This window comes from Coturnix japonica, chromosome 2, assembly GCF_001577835.2.
Source record: "Coturnix japonica isolate 7356 chromosome 2, Coturnix japonica 2.1, whole genome shotgun sequence".
NCBI classification, from domain to species: Eukaryota; Metazoa; Chordata; class Aves; order Galliformes; family Phasianidae; genus Coturnix; species Coturnix japonica.
In genome coordinates, this window is record NC_029517.1 from 117,537,616 (window position 1) to 117,557,887 (window position 20,272).

General features: G+C 42.7%; 1 protein-coding gene across 5 annotated transcripts in view; it reads right to left on the minus strand.

The window, feature by feature from the left end:
• The window catches only part of LOC107310425 (ribosomal large subunit pseudouridine synthase B-like), a 22,656-nt gene continuing 2,384 nt past the window's right edge, over positions 1 to 20,272 (minus strand). Inside the window, exons 2-3 of one of the 5 annotated variants that reach the window (XR_001553589.2) lie at positions 15,174 to 15,698; positions 1 to 2,479 (exon numbers count right to left, since the gene is read on the minus strand). The gene's annotated coding sequence lies outside the window, so the exon portion shown is untranslated. Of the gene's footprint in view, positions 2,480 to 12,501; positions 14,322 to 15,173; positions 15,699 to 20,272 lie in introns of those variants that run through there. The other 4 variants (XR_004306286.1, XR_001553592.2, XR_004306285.1 and 1 more) reach the window with 4 other exon arrangements.

The following is a 20,272-nucleotide window of genomic DNA, read 5'->3' on the forward strand; positions in this document are numbered from 1 at the left end:
AAACAGATTGGTTTCCCTCACTTTCTGATGTTCTCTGAGGCTAAGTTCTCAGATACTGTATAGAAGTACAAAAGTACAGAATTGCAGGGTTTGGAAGAGATCTCTGGAACTCATCTAGTCCAGCCACCCTGCTCCAGCATAATATTGCCCAATATTATGCAAAGAGTTTTGAGATAAAAATGGCGACTTGGTTTTCTGGCGCTTGTGGGATTTATTTTGTTTGTTGGTTTTGGTTTTGTTTTTTTTTTGCTATCTCGTTAGACTGGAAAATGGAGAGGAAGCAAACTTGTATGACTTTGTTACTTACATTTCTTTTTCCTTGAGGTGGTGATACAAGCTCTGAAAGCAGTTTAGAAAAAGATAGGTATGAAAGCAGATTGCATTTTAATCTTTCTTGGTGTTGCCTGGGAGACACTGGCCTTAAGACTGAAATTTAAACCTTTGAAAAAGATATTTGCAAACTGTATATTTTCTTCAGCCAAGCTTTGTGCAGCAGACGGAGTGTTTCTTCCCTTGCTGCTTCATTGTTTTGATCCAAGGAGACTAGAAAGGCTTCAGAGAAGGCAAGACCTGTGGCACATTTCATCCATGGATCTGTGCAGCTCTTTCATCTGCACACCAGGTCGATGTCAGTCCTGCTCTCATGTAACACAAGGCCAGGGGATGTGCCTTTTGGCCACCATGCCTGCTTCTGCAGCAGCATTCAGTTGGCCTGGAGATGCCAGCAGACCTTTGTGGGTGCACTGTGTTCAGGCAGTTACATGTCTTTCTGTGAGCAGTGTGGTGGGATGCTTTGAGATGTGTTTGAGCAATCAAAGTGTAAACACTGGTGATTCCAAGTGTCACTTCACTGGAGTTTAATGCCTGAACCTATGATGAATCTTTATTAAATAATGTTGGATCAGGTAAATTCAGTGTCACGGAGGAGTATTTCAGTGAATTATATCTCTGTGTATTCCAAGAAACTGAAGTGCCATACAATCACATTTTATGAAAGATATTAAAAACAAAGATAGAAGTGATAATTTAGTTCTACTCCCAGGGCTGTAAGCACTCATTTAAAGAAGCAGGAGAACCCCTATGCCTTTGTAGGTGGGACCTTAGAACACAGAAGTTGCTGTCCAGAGTAGCGATAATCCATGTTACTACCCGGGTGTTTTTGATAGGAAAAACAATAACTCTGTATCATCTCTATATGACTGACCAGAGGATCTTTTCTCAAAACATTTTTAAAAACCCATCAGTTTGACCAACTGTATGTGCTTTGATTTTCATTTTGTTCTTATTCAAAACTTTTGGTTATAACCCCGATAAAATATTTTCCATGTCACAGCACTGTGTTAGAAAAGGTTTTAGGGCCTAGCTTGATAAGAAAATTTGGCAGCTGCGCCAGCCTAAAGAGTCACTGTCTCCCTCCTGTGCCTTTGGCTGTTGGTCCCTAACCTGCATCACTTCCCTTCTGCCCAGGGCTGCACCAGTACAAGCATCCTGCAGCCACACATTGTGCTGATATAGCTGAAAACCAGCCCCCTTTTCCTCTGTTGTTTTTCAGTTGAATCATTTCTTCTACCTGATTTACTCAGTGGCTGTGCAAATGTGTCACTGGGAAGGACAGAGCTGGTGTGAGAATGGGAGACCGAGAGGGCACAGGAGGACTGAGCCATTAAAATGATGCATCTGTCTTTCCACTGACTGCCTAACCACATCTTCAAAGAAATACAACTCTGTATTTTTTTATGATTTATGTAGATGTATGTGCCTTATCCTAACTATAACAATAAATTTGTTCAAATACAAAATTCATGCATCATTTGATCATCTTTGCTTAAAGTTTCTGATAGAGGGCAATGTTAGCATAAATCATTGTGATTCCCAGTCCTGTCCTGGTTTCTCACAGCCTGAGGATGATGGCATGTTTTGCAGACGTGCTGTAAAGCTCGTGTTTCACTCAGGGTTCCTGGGATCTGAAGTCTCACTTTGCTCAGCATACCTCCAAGGCAACTATTCGGACTATGTGACACTGCATATTTATTTTTAATTTGCCAAAAGGGCAGAGATTTACCTGCTTGTACTTTTAGATATTTAAGTATATTCCCCAAGTGATAGTGGAAAATCTGTCACCTTTTCTCACAGCTTTATTTTAGCCAACAAACAAGCAGGCTAAAGAAGTGCTGAAATCCAGGCAGTGCACTGGAAATGCTTGATATGGGAAATACAGTAGGATTGAGCACAGTCTGTTAAAACCAGCCAGGCCACTGTCCAAAGCACAACCAAATCCCCAGCAGACTTGATGACTTGTGGTTTCCTTGCTTGTCTTTGCAATATTCAGGATTTCTGGGTCTTGTTCAGTAAAGAGAAAACTTGCAGGAAAAGGCTCTTGCTGAACTCAGTGTGATGTGACTACGCAAGTGGTTTCTTCAGTGATCAAATCATGAAGAGTGCTGCTGTTTCCTGTTCCTTGGAGCTGATGTTTCTGGACCTAAAAGCAAGAATGATCAAAACTTAAAAGTGTTTTGTAGCACAGTCTTATGGTATCAGAAGATCAATTCCTCCATCTCACCTTTGCTTTCTTCACAGGAGTTTCTTTGTTTTTTTCTGGTTTGGCTGTAGAGAGGAAAGATAATTTAGGGGTTTTGTTCACCTAACAACCCCACAAATGTCTATTGTTTCAGTCAAAGAGAAGGTGCAGGTGCAGCAGCTGTTAAGCTGTTTTTTGATGAAAATGCAGAGAAAGCCTCAATTTTAAGCTGATTTTCAAAAGAAAATGGTGCTTGGTGTAAGTACTGTTATTATTATTATTTTTTTTTTTTTTAAAGCACTTAAGTGAATTCCATCAGTATAACTTTGCACATTGAAATTCTGAGTTCTCTCACGCTGAGATCCCTCAGACCGGGGGATAAGGCTGGGATGGCAAATGTGACCTGCATGGGTCTTTAGTTAAGTCTTAGGCATGGAAGCAATGCCTCATCATTAAAATGGTGATTGGGTCTATGAGAAAGCTGTTGTCTCTGCTGTGTTTAAAGAAATACACATTTAAATCCTGCCACACTGAATCAGCCTCATTGAAAGTATGGGATAGGACTACACCCTTGGGATGCAATTTAAGCATTTTAAAACTGCAATCAGCATGTGTGCAGTAGGTGAATTTTAGCAGCAGGGTGCCAATAAACAAACATTCATGCTGTCAAACCTGCTAACAGTTGCAAGTCATGTCATCCCAGACCTGCTTCGTGGCTGCAGAATAACACTGTATTGATTTTTCCGATCAAAAGGAGACCTGAAACACAGGTTGTGAATGTTGCGCAATGTGAGGTAAAAGGGATTGCAAAGGTAACCGAGTGTTAGCAGCAAAGTTCAGGAGTCCTGACACGACATCTGTTCCCAGTAAAACATTGCCTGTTGGGTATTCATTCCTTTACCAGAATGAAATGATCTCACAGAAGGCACATGAATTCATTGTAGCACTCCTCACTAAAGTTAAACGATCACCCAGCAGTGGCTTTCTGGATATTTCATCTTTTAGTCTATTCTAAAAGAATACTCCAAGGTTCAGACAAGGAGTAGTACATTTTATTCTCTCTTGCTCTTGGTAAATAGAAACACAACAAATATCTTTCAGTTAATTCCATCCCCATCTTTTGCATCATTGTACCTTCAATTTATTTTGCAGCTGAAAATATTGAAGGTCTTCTTTTTACTGGTCTGTTCTGAGTTTGGCTTGAATAATGTGCTGGATTCTTCCATGTCAGATTCCTGTGAATCATGTTTATTCTGATCATGTAAAATGGATTGACTGTATTTTAGTTAAATGGTGAAAATCAGACAGGAGCTTGCTATGAATTCCCTGGGTTTGGAAAATTCAATATGAAACATGACCTTAAGATAAGGCATGTGTTAAGAACAAGATAGATTGCTAGAGCTGTTGGCATTCGTTACATGGATTTGAGGCAGCTGTAAGACAAGCGGGAGCTTTTTCTTGCCTAAAGCACAATTTGGATGCCAAATAATCAACTCTTGTAGACACAGTTATGAGTTAAATGCCAGGTAATGTCTCACACATTGCAGGTGAGAAATGAAATACAAGTTTGAATAGTAACAAATCTTAACAGCAATAATATGTGTTTTAATATGGCTTTCACTCAGAAAGCTCAGAGTGACATGTATTGCTGCCTTCTCTGTTGTGTGGGTGAGGAGGATGAAGAACTGGGAGAAGGGGCTCACTCCAGAGCACCCTGCAGAGCCTTCAGCCATGAGCCAGGTGCTACAATGGCCACATTGGGAGAGTGGCCACCTTTTCCAGGCTGTCTTTTCACATCCACAGCAGAAATTCAGCATTGCATCTGAAATGCGGTCTCTTCGTAGGACTGTTATTTTCTACAGTGCAAAGGCTGACTGAAAGACAGTGAAGAATGGAAAGAGAGCAGAGGAGGCAAACCCCAAGAAGGATGGAAATGATCTTAGTAGCTGAGTTTCAGGTAAAAGTCTGCTCTGGAAGGGTATGGTCGCAAATAGAACGGATGGTCTTCTCTTAGGCCATGACAGAAGGGAGGATAACCCAGCTGGACACTAGCAGTATGGAAAACTTAGGTTTTTCTCATTTAAAAAAAAAAAAAAAAAAAAAAAAAAAAAACATGGGCTTTACACACAGTTAAGTGTTACTGTGGCCTCTTCAGTAGAAACGGTCCTTCTTATAGTTCCATTACATATACGTAACATATGGCTCTGACTAAACTACTTATGTGGCAAAAATCTCATTGTTAAAACCTTGCATTTAGAATTGATCTGGTTAAAGTAGGGCAGGTTTTCTATTATAGGCATGCCTTAGGGCATGGAGAGATGTGAACAGAATCCACGGCTCCCGTTATTTCATTTGAGAATATGAGCACTCATGAAAACCTGACCCTCTGCAATGGGGTCAGCCATGGCTGATCATGTACATAGGTATATAGATATGCATTTATCCATATATATACATATGTATATAGACCACCCCAGTGCCTAGCTCCCTGCTGTCCTGCTGAAGGCATTAGGAAAGCTGGGACTGGCCGAGGGAGCAGCGTGTATTGCTGTGCTTTGTGGCTCATGCTGCATTGTGGGCTCCAAATCCTTCAAAATAAGGAATTTAAAAAGAAAAAATCAACCCAACACCAAAAAGCAAAACCTCAAGATTGCACATTCACATATTTGTCCATGGTCCTTCTTGGTTTTCCTCCTTTAATAAACACGCAGACCGCTTCCTTAAGGCAACCTGGCAGAAAAAACGTGTAATATCACAAGCTCTCACCGTAGCTTAGCAAGTATTGTAACACTGCAGCTGGCTTAGACATTTGTGGAGACCTTTTGCTTCTGCAGCTCGCACATCCCATCATTCTTAATGTCACGCCTCTGAGCTGCAGCATTAACCCAGGCTTTCTGATCTGATAAGTGCTGCTTTTTGCAGGGAAACGGTATCTGGGTGAGACGTGGTGCTGGGTGAGTCCTCTGCTGAGCCCGTGATGTTCATGAACTGCTGGATAGTTCCGCTCAGGTGGCTGTTTTTTAACTTGTCTTCTTAATCCTTGGGTAAGTAATTTTTGTTGAAAGTTAATGCATGTCTAAATGCAACTTTCAGAAGTGCTTCTTTGCAGGGATGGGGCAGCTCATTCACAGGGTTTGACATTTGTGGAATCTTCTTCACAAATGAAGTTTCAAGTTATTCCTGACTCGATAGAAGATGTAAAACACACGAGTGAGCGAGAAGCTGCTCGGAAGGAGTGACACTCTCATGAGGGCTGTAACTATGACAAAGGCACACCAGTTTTTAAAGTGACACACATAAATGTGTCGTATCAGCTGTTTTGTTGGATTAGCCACACGGCTTACACAGCCTTGTAACCTTTCCCTGAGTGTAGTCAGCAGAAGGGGCAAGAAATGTCCTAATCCCGATTAGCCAAGGATTGGTGTAAAACCTGACTGCTTGCAAAATTTCAAACTGTTGCAACTCTGCACGATCTCGTTCATGCCATGCCCTTGCTGAGCCTCACGAAGGTTTTCCTGTTGGTAAAATGAGCTCTGTCCCATTGCTTGTAGCCAATGCCCTCTGGGAAGCCCCTGCACTGCCCTCACTTGGTCACTGAAACAGCTCCAAGTTAAGTCAAGGTGTGTGGTGGCTTGGAGCAATTTGAAAGGAAGAGCAGGCTGTAGAGAGAGAGCTTTCTTGCTTGCAATTCTATGGTTAAGGTGGAAGATTAAGTTTCTGATTTAGTATTCCTATTCTATTCTATTCTATTCTATTCTATTCTATTCTATTCTATTCTATTCTATTCTATTCTATTCCATTCCATTCCATTCCATTCCATTCCATTCCATTCCAGTTTCATTTACAGCTTAGCTGGACATCTGAGCTGAGAGTGATGTGGAAACATTTATTCTGAGGGACTTTCCCCTTAAAGGCAAGCCTGCAGCATTAAAGGTCTCGCAAGCTGTGCAGAGGGCTGGCAGCAGTTTCTGAGCAACAGCCAAAAATATGTTCTTGCAGCAGCATTTCCACACTGATGGCACTACAACAGAGTCAGCTCCACTACAGACAGAGTCGGAGAAACCATGTTTTGGCAGAACCCTGAACTCCAACTGCATAGAAGCAGGGGCAGCCATCATTTTTGCTGTCTTATTGTTCTTTGCCCATAGCAGTGATAAGAATTATGTACATATGGCGATTAGAAACAGTACCAATAAAAATATCCTGGGTCTTTATCCCTTCACTTTTATCTTACCGCAAATTTATTCCAATTGCTTTGAAAAGGTGACGCTCTCTGATGGCAGGAGAGCTGCGTTGTGCTGAAGTTAAGAGTTCAAAGGGAAGGAGAAGAGAAATCCCTGATGTCGCACTGCTCCAGTCTCTCTTTGCTGATGGGGGTGCAAACGAATGCCATGGATGTCACACTCTTTGCAGCTGGGACCGAGAAGTGGTTTCAGATGACTCATGCAAAGGGACTACAGTTTCAGGGTAGCACATGCCAGGAAGGACATTCTCTCCTACCTAGCTAATTCTGAATATATAATGTGCAGCCTCTGGCTGATCCGGGGGAGCCTCACGCTTGCACAGTGCCTGCCTGGCGGTTGACCTAGTTGTGCATGCAGGGAGTCGCACACAATAACCCATCTGTCAAGCCACTGCAGAATTCTCTCCCAAACAAGCAAACAAGAAATTAAAGGAAAGCTCCAGCTTTGCTGATAAGCTTGTAGAGACACACACGGCTTGTTTGTTCAATTTGAGATTTGTTTGATCCTCTCCTTGAACCCAGTGAAAGGGAAGAACTGAGAGCAGAGGCTGCAGGAAGACTCAGTGTCTGAGCACCCACCCAGCACCACGTCCTCCCATGACTGGGAATTCCCTCTGCTGTGATCCCATCTTCCCTGAGAGAGGAAGGCAATGGATAACAGGGCCAGTTTCAGGGGAAATGTGCCCAGCAGTTTCTGGCCAGTTGCTCCCTGGGTAGTATGAAGTCCCTAAAGGATTGTCCATAGACTTGCAGGCACCGATCTAAATCCTTGTTATTTCCAGAAGCAAACGAACACAAGAATTGTCCTGTGCTAGCAAACACAGCTTTCCTAGCCGCTTGTGCTTTGGGACCGTGTAGATTATTCTTATCAGGGTGGTGTCTTACTGAAATGTATCTTGAGATGGCTGGAAATGTCTTCATCAGTTTTTCTTACTGAAAAGAAGACCCATAGATACCCCTTCTCAGTCTGGCTGTATCTGTGAAGTGAGTGCTGCACCTCCTTTGGGATGGCTGTATGGATAGCATTCAGCTCAGGGATCATCAGATGTAGAGCTTCAGCCCAAGGCACACAAAGCTGATCTGCATGCAATATGTTCTCTTCATGAGAACACAGATGAAGGCGGGCTGGCCTTGCTCTGTTACAGCCACATTTATCAGGGTCCCAAAGAATATCACAGACTCTTTCTGCAACAGTTGCATAAGAAATAAATGCTCCAGGACCCATTCTTCCTAAAGGAGACATCAGCATAAATGACACTCTGCAGACAGTCTCCTTGCCACCTGCAGGACAAAGTGCCAGCACAGAGCTGCTTCTTATTTGCAACACATTGCACTGCATGCTCTGTAATCCCCCGGACCTACTTTCCCTCCACAATCAGTGCTTTCATCTCCTGTGACAGTGCAGTTGGGCTCTGCACAGCACTGCTGCCAGCAGAAGGTCTCTGCTTGGCTCCTGCACAGCCTCAGCGAGCTGTGGTGTTCTGTTTCTCCACTTCATGCTATGTGACCACCAGTGTATTAACACTCTTCTGAGAATATTAGTGCAGCAGAGCAGTGAACATTTTAAGCTCACAGGGTCCAAGAAATGGGAAGAGGACTTGGGCTTAAATACCAAATAACAACACTTATTTACTATGCAACGGAAGTATCGTCTGTTAGAGACGGACAGAGATGCTAATATAATGCAAACTCAGTCTGTGCTCCAATACTTGCTACAGCTTCTGCCTGGATGTTAAAAGTCTACCACTCTGCTCTTGCTGGGTAACTGGGTTCTTAGCTTACGGCTGGCAGTGCTGACCCAGGGTCACTCCAACAGCGAGACAGAGTCCTCCACTCAGTGTGAGTGAGGAAAATCCCAAGGCATATGGGAGGAGGAGTCAAAGCAGAGCTGCTGCAGGTTTTCTGCAGGGACGTTGTATTATGAGAGCTGCTCCAAAACCAATGAGCCCTTTGTTATTCTGTCAGAGGCAGACGGTGGTGATGTGGCAGTAGAGGTTGAACCTTCCAGCCAACACTGTGCTACATGTTGTTGCCGTGACAGGTGGCAGCAGAGGGACAGTCTGACAGAATGGAGTCTGACATGGAGGTGCGGATGAAGCAAAGAGGTCTCATTGAATAACTCCATGCAGGAAAAAATGGCACCCACTGACATTCACTGATGCTTGCTGAACATTTATGGAGACCAAAGCAGTGGCTGTGAGCACAGGGAGGCGCTGGGTGGTGCATTTCAGCAGTGGTAACAGTGACATGTAAGCCTCGTTTTGGATGGCCATGCACAGCTGTCACACCACAAAATGAAGAGTCCCAACCAGCTCATCTCTATGAATCAGCTAATGGTGCTGGCTCTGTTGAAAAATAGTGTTTTGTAGCTGAGAACTTGCTCTATCAAGCAGTGCTACTGTGCTCTTTATAGCTGTTGTATTTTCCATGGAAATAAATGGGAGGCATTACTTTTGGAGCAACCTATGTGCCACAGTTTGTGAACGTGGAAATCTCGCCTTTTATTTATTTATTTGCTTTTTTTCCTCCTGGAAGACATATATTTAAAAACAATAAAAATGGCATCTTGTTGTATGTTTTCCTTTGCAGAGTTCATGAGTACAGCGGGGCTTTTTACACATATATCTTCCCCTGTACCACATCTAAACAGAAAGTACTTGCTGTGCTCCTGTGGGGCTTGTTCTGTGGAAGGAGGCAAGTGCAAGGTTTGGGTTTCTTCCCAAGAATTCAGCAGCCGCATTGCAAATAATATCACTACTTACACTGCCCATATTTACATAGTCTAAATATCGCGGAAGAACGTCAGCTGCAAGAATCTGCGTCACAGACGTTCCTTTATCTTACTTTTCGCAATGCACACATCCAGTCACAGTAAGGTGTTCTTTGTTGCAAATTAAGCATTAAGCACAATTAATACTCACGTACAAATCTGGAAATGTTTTCCAAGGAGGATTTCCAACCCAGAGCTTTTACGTTAATCTCGTGTTCATCATCTGTAATCACCGACTCCTCAGTACTGGTCAGATATACATGCAACATTGTGTTTGCCCTGTTTTGAGCCAAAGCAAGGATGGAATACAGCGCAGAGGACTGAACAGGCATTACCGCAAGGTGCTGGTTGTGGTTACCACTGCAATAGCTTTCATTACACGGATCACTCCAGAAGACAGGTAACGTGTGACTGGGCTTACCACTTCTCCATCTGTTAGTAACGTGCTGGCTTGCAGGAGATGAAGCTGGAAAATAATACCATTGTAACTGCAATTAGCAGCACACATCTGAAGAATATCTTGAGCTTGTGCTCCTATTATATTCGGAGTTGTTATGACAAGTTTAACTGTTATGTGGCCTCCGGGCCTGAATTCTGCTTAAATAATGATGATAGTAAAATGCATTTGAAGTATTTTAATGCATTTAATTGATGTATTTTAATTTATTTGAAGCACCTATAAAATTCCTCTGCTGACTGGGGCAGCAAGGATCACCTAAGCTTAAACTACATGGGTTGCTACACAGAAACATTACTTTTTCTTTTGTTCAGAAGTATTTCCTTTTCTGACTTCCACCTAACTACATGAACTACATGAACTACCTATGGTTGTTTGCAGGGTTGTATAAAGCTTGTACTGCATGCTTAGCACTTCTTAACCCAAATCACTGTGAAAGAGGAATTTCATCAGTTCCAGCTGTAATTTCATGGCCCCTCTCTTCTCATTCCCTGCTTCCCAGCACACACAAAACAGAAAGCAGTTCTTTGAAGTTGGTGCTCTTCTGTCCAAAAAGACCATCTTGGAATGATTGCTAATGGATGCTCTGCTTCATATTCCATCTCCTGAAATGCTGCACGTTGATTTTGCAGTTACCATAGTGGATGCTAATATCATTTGCTTTGTTGTTTATGACTTAAGTGATGCTATTTTTAATGGTGTTCTGGCATGTCAAATTGTAAGCGCATTTTTGGCAAGGAGTTGGTGCAGCTCCTGGCTCCTCATGCTGCTCAGTCGTTTCGGTCGATGCAGACACTGCCATTATGGTGACACCTACAGAACGCATTAATGCAGCCTTAATTACTGATACAGCTGCCCTGCCAAGAAACAAGCTGCACTGCATCATCTAGATCATTCTTTGAGGGTGTTTATGCTTATTTATTTTTCCACAGCATAAAACCACTTGACCTTTGGTAAAGTTTGTTGCTTAATCACCGTGTACCAACTCCATACATTCCACTCAAAATGTTCCCCAGAGGTTTAAAAGACGGATCATCTCCACCATCTCATTGCAGAAATCTGGATTTCTGGTCTGGCACTAGGGTTGACTTCTTCCTTTTTTCTGCCCTCCAGTTTCTTTGGAATATCAGGATTCTCATCTTCCTGCAAACTCAAAGCAGTTAAATGCGATTTCAGGCAGTTTTTCTGCTTGAGGGCACGATTTCAGTCTGCTCGTTATGACAGCCTTGCAGTACAAGTTGTTATCTGGCACGGGTAGGTGTATAGCTTTGTATTTTCATTGGAATCTCATTTATTCTCTGTTCTGGGAGTGCTGAAAGCTTAACATGTCATTAGTATTCTTTCTGGTCTTTTGAAAAATATCAGCTGCATCATTATAACCCAAGGAAAATGGGTCTCCCTCAAGTTCCCACCCCCCTATTAGGGCATGCAAACTATGCAGAATCTTCATTTTTGGCCTGAGCTGAAGCAGTTGAACACAGAACTGAACATTAGTGACAACTAATTACGCTGTCCGGAGCCTCAGAGCAGCGGAAGAAAACACTGCTTATGGAGGAGGATGAGCTGAGACAGTGACCTGGTTTTCCCAACTTGTGCTCAGACAGTGCTGGGAGCTGCGGCTGACGAGGAATGCTAATGGTGTCGAGCATGGAGAACAGCCCTATCCTGCAGGCAGCACAGCTGCGTGTGCTCCCATCAGCCCTATGCCCAGCGGCTCCTTGGAATGCTCTGCAAGTGTTCCCTTTGCCTTATATGTTGCTCGTTTGCTCATTCAGAGTGCCAAGCAAATGAACATAGATTGCTCTGTAAGTAGTGCCTCTTATTTATTTCTGTGGAAACTACAACAGCTACAAAGAGCATAATAATGCCATTTGATAAAACAAATTCTCCGCTACAAAATATTTTTTTTTCAAAGTAGTCACCATCATTTAGCTACATGTTTTTACCAGAGATGTACGAGAGCCAGAAGGCTGGCCCCAGAAGTGATCATGGCCTCCTGCTGATCCCTTTACTTGTGTGGGCACCAAGAAGCCTCCCTACTGCAGGAGGAATACAGGAAGAGCAGAGCATAAGTTGTATCCAGTCCCCTTCTACTGAAAGAAGGCTCTGTTTGCTGGATCCTTTCCACCTGGGAAAAAAGATGGAGGAACGGATGGTGGGTCCCTTTCAACTTGGGTTGTGCTATGACTTTCTAATACATGGGGTTTTGAACACATGTTGCTGAGGTGTGTGGCTGTGTAGTGCAGCTTGCTGCCCCAGGCCTTCCAGCCCAGCCATACTCAACCTACCAGGCCCCTTTTCTGGAGACCACAGACCTCAAGGAAACACCAGTCAGGCCAACAGGCGAGCACGAGGCAGGCTGGTATCTGTACAATGGGAGCATTCTTCCTATCAGAATTTAGAAACCAGACAGCTTAAAAAGACAATAACGAGACAGTGCTTTGGAATAAAGAGCCCCAAACACAACAATGTCTTAGCTGTGGTGCCACAAGAAGGCTTGCATCTGCCAAATCTTCTGTTGTGTTTGCCGTTTTTATTCAAGGTGAACAGATTCATGAACACATGATATGTGCGGCAGAGTAAGAAGGATGATTTGGTTGTCTAGTCCATTAATTCTTCTCAGAGAAAAATGGCAAGGTGCCCTTACAAGCCCATCTCTATCACTTTCATCTCACTCATATCACTCTCCATCACTTGGCAGAAAGGACAATCCATGTTTTAAGATTCCTCAGTGACACAATGTCGGAGATATTATGTGTGTCCTGCTTTTGCCACCATGGAATTTCAACAGACATAAAAACAGCAAAGTCTGGTATTCATAAATTATCCCTCATACATCACAGAATTGGTATAATTTGGGCAAGCCCTCTTCCCTGAAGTCTAAGCACTTCTGTTTTACGCCAATGGATGATGGCAGGTGACCTGCTGCTGTTTTTAGTTTTTATTCTGTAAGGCGTGGTATTTGCATTCCTCAGCTGCATGAACAAGACAAGTACTGAAGGTAAGGATTGAAGTGGAAATTCAGAACACAGAGTAGCTGGATTAGCTCTGTGGTTAGCAGCATTGCATTTCAAAGGCTAACAATTCCTACGATCAAATATTTGTATTCTCAGGGACTGTATTCTCTCTTCGTTAATTTGCAGTTGTCGTGATGAAATCATGGTAAATTTCAGCAAGAGGGGTGGGGAGGGAAGTAAGAATTGTTTGGGTTAAACATTAGAAGAACATCTTGATTTTACAAATTTCCAGGAAATGCACTGAAGAATTCTTGCCACAGCCACAAGGGTGTCGTTTTACAGATTCCTTTTCTCGTCATTGTTACATCACATTGTGGTTATTGGTGTTGGAAGGGATGATGATGGAGAAAAGGCTAATTCTCAGTAAATTCCATGAGTATTCAAATAATTCCATGACAGCCCACTGAAACAGCAGGCTCAGCATAGATGAGAGCAAGTCTTTTCAGAGGTCTTATTAACAGTTTTAAGGAGCGTTATATTCACAACACTGTAAGAACATTTAAATTCAGACATTCTACTTAAGAATATACATTCATTAAGCAAATGTAAATTAAAGTCACCACAAAGAGGCGGTGTAATTAAGATTTCTGATTTGTGTAATGATGAGAAATGCACATGAAATTCTTAGTTTAAGAATTCATTGTGAAAGTGATGACTTGGGCATTGACAAGGATGGAACCGTAGATGAAACTCTTTCATAGAATAAGTCTTTTTTTGTTTCTTTTTCCCCCAGACTTGAATAACTCAATTTGGAACTTATCATTTCACCACCGTTTCCAATAGATTTGTTAAATGCATGAGTATGACCATTAGCTTCATATAATAAACGGTTTGTTGTAAGAAATAATGTAGCATATCATCAAAGCAAATAGTAGATCTAATTGCATTCAATTTATCTTTGGCCATGTCCAATCTGGTGTGGTATTTAAAAGCAAACTTTGTCCATGAATTAAATGGAAGCTATTGAAACTAATTACACTTAAGATTGTGTTTACATGTAAAATCTCAGAAACACAATCTCTAGTTTATTATTATAATCAATCTTCTGAACCCTGCTTCTGTTACAAAAAAAGGGTAAGCATTGCTTTGGCTCCTGAGGGCAAACCTGGAAAGAAAAAAGAAAAAGCCTGAAGCCCTGTTCTGTACCCAGAAAGGGATCAGGACATTCAAAATGACAGAAGGATGTGGTGCTGTCTGGAGGCAGTAACTTGCACACACACTGCTTTACACAGCTCTTCCCCATGAGGATGACCAGTTGTGGTGTAGTGCTGTTGCTTTGCCTTGCCTTGGGCACTGTGGAAGGGGAGTAGTGAATTCTGAAATGCACGGGAAAATTATATGAAATGGAGAAGGGCAGAGAAAGAAGTTGGCAAGGAGAGGATGGTGGTGCTTTTACTAACAAAATGTGTTTTAAAGGCTGTCTGCTGAGTGGCATCAAAAAGTGTGGAATTCTGAAAATGTCCCTGTGACCCAGAGAACATGTTCCTGCCACATCAATGCATTTGTGGCACTGTCAGTGCTTGCAGAGATCTCAGTGAGGCTACATCCTTCTACTTCTTTCAAAATAACCCATCTTAAACAATTTGGTGCCTTGAAATCTTTTACTCACAGGAAAATGTATTCTGCAAAGCACTCACTGTTACTTTTTTTCCCACCGTTTCAAGCACGAACAGAATTATCTGTCCCCTCTGCAAACAGCTTTTAACAAAAAAACAGATCTTGTTCTCAGAGCTGCGGACCAGTTTTAGTGGTGATTCTCATGATGGTCAGATGTTGGGGTACTAAGTTGTCACTCACATCTTGCATCTGGCCCAGGAACTTTCCTCACATTTTTTGGCAAAGTGTGGCTGAAGTCCTGAATAAATCAATTGGTTCAGGGGATCTTAATGGCAACAAAATTAAAAAGGGATTTCCTTCCCTGATTTTGAGGACCACAGAAAGGATGAGACAGAAACAGAAATTACAAGCTACAAATCTTAGAGATCAGGGCCAGCCTCAAGAGAACATCAGGTATGTTAACACAGCTTGCTAGCGATGAAAATCCTGCTTGATTGCATCCAAATAGGGACTCAAAATCTTGCTAACAGACAATGTCTTTAGAAGCCCCAAGTGCCAGCAGCAGTGCTGTGACAATTCAGTGCACAGGTTGCAGCTGTGCAGCTCCTTACCTTGCATTGTATGTGCAGATCCTGCAGATCCTTCTGTCTGCTCCTCATTGTGTTATAGGAGTAATTATTTCACGTTGGTCTCTGCTGCCATGCACGGCATGTACAGGTTTTATTTTCTTTATGGAAAAAAAGAATTCCTATTGAGGAAGCCTGTCTTAACTTCTAATGCATGCAAAATTTCAGATGTAGAGCACTTTGAATAGTGCCAGTCTGCTCATCTTACTCCTGCTAACATTAGTAAATCTATTCATGCAAGTAAACAAGATTCATCTTAAGTGGGTCAAATGTTTTTTGTCGAAAAGAAAACGAAGATAATCAGAGGCCTCTCAGATTGACACGAAGTCTTGATAGACACTCTCCCCCTCGCTGCTTGCAGGTCACACAGGAGGGCAGTGGGGGACACTGATGAGTGTAGTGTTCCTTCAAGGCTCAGTTGGGAAACTTCCTCTCTGAAAACTGAGGGAACGTGCTTGACAAAATGCCCTGCCAGCCAGGGGAGCTCAGCCAAACCGCTGCATCTGCTGCCTGGAAAACACAAGAAGAACACATTGTGTGTTTGGCAAGCTGAAAGGTGAGTGACAAGAATTACCAGCAAGCATAAGAGCCTGAGAACACTCCTAATTGTGTGGAGCTGGAATCAAATTTGGTTTGATACCAAACCTACAGGGCTGAGAAAAAAAATTCTTGCAAGTGTAATATACAGCAATACATGTATGGCCAAAAAGCTGGACATCAACCAGCAACATGCTCTTACAGCCCAGAAGGCCAACTGCATCCTGGGCTGCATCAACAGAGGGACAGCAGCATAGGGCAGGAGGGGATTGTTCCCCTCTGCTCTGTCCTCATGAGGCCACACGTGCAGCACTGCAGAACTGCGTCCAGACCTGGGGACCCAGCTTAAGAAAGATGTGGAGCTGTTGGAGTTGTTTCAGAGAAGGGCACAAAGATCATCAGAGGGCTGGAGCGTGCGGGAATTAATCTCTTATGTCTCTTCCAATCCACGCCATTATGTGATTCTATGATACCACTCCAGAAAAGACTCCCTCTGTTATGTAACCACTACTAACAGCATGATACACATTGCTTTAACTCTCATCAGAAGGTCTGGATGGCACACAGAACACTTCATCTCACTTCAGCACTTGGTCTGCTGCATCCGAAAGTTGATGTAGCCTTAGCACTGTTGATTAATCCCCTCTTCTGGGAACAGATGCCTCCTGTTTATCCAGAAAGGAAAACTTCATACCTCTTCACCAATCTAAAGGCATTCATAGTAAGAAAAGATGAATTTCACAGAGGCTGAACCCTGAGCCACTAGCTGATCCTGCAGGTTTTCATGATGATCTATGCTACCTGGACGTGAGGAACTAGAACGTAAATGGTCAATACGCAACTAAATCTCTACTACATAACAAGTCCAAATTGTTTCTAACTTGGGCTGGGCTTAGGACTATTTCCTGATAGTAGGATGTCCATATTCTGTTGCAGGTTTGCAGGTCCTTAAGGCTTTTGAATCTTCCTGCTGTTTACTAGTTAATACAATGTATGCATGAAGTCATTACTGGACTCTGCAGTAATGCTCATATTTGAATATTCTCTTTGATAGCCCTTATTCAGCTGCTAAGATATCTAGTTCACAGGCATTATTCTTTTAGCCTCTGGTCATCCACTCTAGGTTTTCATAGAGGTGAATAACATTTTAGCAACGGACTGACAGAAGGCTATATCTGTAAAAAGCAAAACTGTGTTTATAGCATATTGCTAGGTACTCCTAAATCAAGACTGATTATTTGTTGTTGTTATTCCTTTTTACTTTTGTTTTTTCTAAAACAACCAAAATTCAATGCTACTTATTTATGATACCCTTACACAGTCCTTTGAGCCACTGTTTCCATTAATTTTCCACGTGTCAGATCACCCCACATGCCTCCATAGTAGCTATGTCAGTCAAAGCAATGAGCCAGTATATACTCATTTTTTAACCTTTTCTTTGTTCAAATGACCTAGCTTGAGTATGAGATGTATTCTGTAAAGATTCACTGTGTAAACCAGGCTAATCCAAGACCAGATCTGATTTCTGCTGCAGCTATTTTGATCCTGCAAATACTTCAGCAAACATAGCTGAGAGGCGACTGCTCTGTGTGCTAAGGCAGAGATGTCTTCCTCCCACCACCTCTGGGCTTTTAATAATTACGAACCATTCCTCCAGCTGCTTATCAGTGTTTCTTTCCACTGGACAGGAACAGTGATAACTCTGAAGTATGCAGCAATGAGAAAGGCACAATGATTCAAGTACTGAATGGACAGTACAGCCAGAAGATCCTATTTATACAGACATACATAGAGGCTGCTGGAACTCTGGTACTTCTATAGCACAGTGGGAACAAGGGGTCCTGTCATCTGTGCTTGTTTCTTCCTGTGCCTGCCCTGTGTGCAGCCATTCCTCCTATACACAGCTCAGACCAAAATGAAATTCTGACTGCTTCTTTCCTCCTACCGCAATGGCTCGGTGCTCCTGCTGGACAGCTACAGATTGCTAACTGTTCCTGGCACCGGATGCCTCCGCATGGACGTGAAGCCAAGAAGCCAAGAGAGGAACCGTATTGTCAGGTCCAAGCATTCTGAAATTGCAGTAACCTTTTCCCTAGACAAAATGTGGGTTATTATTTGTATTTATCTTTTGTTGCTCCGTGTTTTCAGCAAACATATTTCAAACTCTTCTCTATGATCATGATCTTTTTCTCAACGGAAGTTGAAATTCTTGCATACCCATATAATTCCTGCACCTGAGGCTTTAAGAAAAAACATCGACGACTGCAGGAGTTGGCAGCAAAGAGAGAAGAGGAAGAGGAGATGGAGGAGGAAATAATCTCATTCTCTCACCTGCAGGAGCGGAATCTGATCCCCTGCTGATGTCTGGTGATAGAGAGTGCATCGGAGAGGGAAAGGAAATGGGAGAACCGGGGGAGAGAAGAGGTAGCCCATAGGAAGACATAAAGAGAAGGAAATACTTTGGGTTAGTGGAGAAGGTCACCAGGCTACACAGCCTTCAGACATCTGTCCAAATCAGTTTGAAACTCCTGACCACGGGGTTACCTCACCGCTGAGTGTTTTTTGCATTCCAAAATGAGTGGTGGGGAAGGGTGTCCTTCCTGCTCCTGTTTATCTGAGTCACAAGGATAAAACCTAATTTTGTCTCTATCCAACTGTCAGCAGTGCGGCAAACAACACGTGTGGAGGCAGGAAAGGAAATGTAGTATAAGCACCTCGCAATTGGAAGTGAGGGCTGTACCTGCCTTTTGTGCTCTGCTGCCTTTTCATCTTACAGAACACAACGTGAGCTGTTACTCTAGTAATCCATGAAGCACTTTGTGCACGTGGAGCCACACAAGGTTACTAATTGAAGGATCAGAACTGAGTGTAGACAAATGTTAATGATTCTGTGTGATTCTGTGAAGCGAAGGAACTGTTACTGAACTTATTACATTCTGCCTATACGTACAAAGCAGCATTAGTTTTGTGTAGCACAATGCTAAGACTACATACACATTTGAGCTGGGACATCAGTTTTCTATTTCTGCATTATTATCACCAGTGAAAGTGGAAACACTGCATGCAGTGCGGGTCCTCATTCTGTCTGTAGTTCACTCTTCAACTGTGTGCCACTTCTTTTTGTTTTTTCAGTAGACTGGAGAGGATGAAGTTTATGTTTCTGTTTTCAGTTGTTGCTTCCTCCACGAGCAGGAAATCCTCCCTCCCTCCATATGTTTTTAAAATAGCTGACAGTGCCCCCAATTAATTGCATATCAAACTGAACTTCTTTTTCCTGGCCTACGTGACTGTCCTCCCCTCCTCAACAGTCAGCCCGTTTTCACGCTCACGGTAAGAATATTAAAAACATCCCCTACCCAGCAAAACAAGAACTCCTCTGGGAAGGTGCATGGAGATGAAATGGCAGCAGCTGATGTGGCAGTCACATCCTTCATGTACTGCTGAGACATCTTCAGCTATTGCCATCACAAGGTAAGAACACAGATAAAATAAATAGTTCTATGTGGAACTCGTGCTGACCTATTTATTTATTTACTTACTTACTTTTAAACTCCTCCACACTTTAAACCAAGCCCTTCTCCTGGTTTAAATCCTTTCCAAAAACACATTTTAAAAAGTCTATCTTCCCTAAGAATACAGCAACCTGAATGGCTCCTCTGGTTATATCCCTATAACCTTTGTCCTCCCTTCTAATCCTTCCTCCCTTTCTGTCTGTTAATGATTCACATTTATGGTACCCTTGTCCATATCTGTCCAAGTCTCTCTTCCTATCTCTCTACAGCTTGCTTTCTTTTCTTTTTTTCCTTGCAGTGTGTGGGTTATATTTTTGGTTTCTCGGTGATTCCTTTCCTCCTCCTGCACTTACTATCCCAGAATAGGAACTCAAAACAGCAGGCGAGTCACCAATGAGGGGTGTAGCATGAAATACACTTGAGAAAACAGCAAACTGCTCTGGTTTTATTCCTAAATGCAGGGTTTGGCGCAAATGTATGCAAGAGGTCCTCTGACTTCAGCATTAAGTGCCTGATTTTACTGGCTGATCTGTATCCTCTTAGTGCTCTTATCAGGAAAGATGAGACTCTGCTCTGAGACTGCATACATTTGTCAGCTCACTTCCTCCTCATTTAAAACGATTCGCAGAAGAGAAGGTGACAACGGATGAAGAGTAAACAAACTCCATCACTGTGTGCTGCAGAACTTCTGTCTCGTTTCATCTCTGAGGAGATGATAGGTGTGCGTCTATTAGCCACTTTCCTACATTCTCTCTCCTACAGAACTCAACAAACCCAGCTTTGCTTTGGAAGGAAAAAAAAAATCCAACCTGCACTAACCCATGGGATTTTGGTTTTAATTAACAAATTAGTATGTTCTTAGACTAGCAGTAACCTTCCGAAACAATTACTTCCCATCCTCTTCTATGGGGTTCAGTAGATTTTAGTGCCTTGGAAGGACTATGAATGCTTGAAGGAGCTTTAGGAACCTGACAACCCTGTGTGCTTTTATAACTAACATGGCAGGTCTGTGGGATCGGAGTTTGGTCCTCAGCT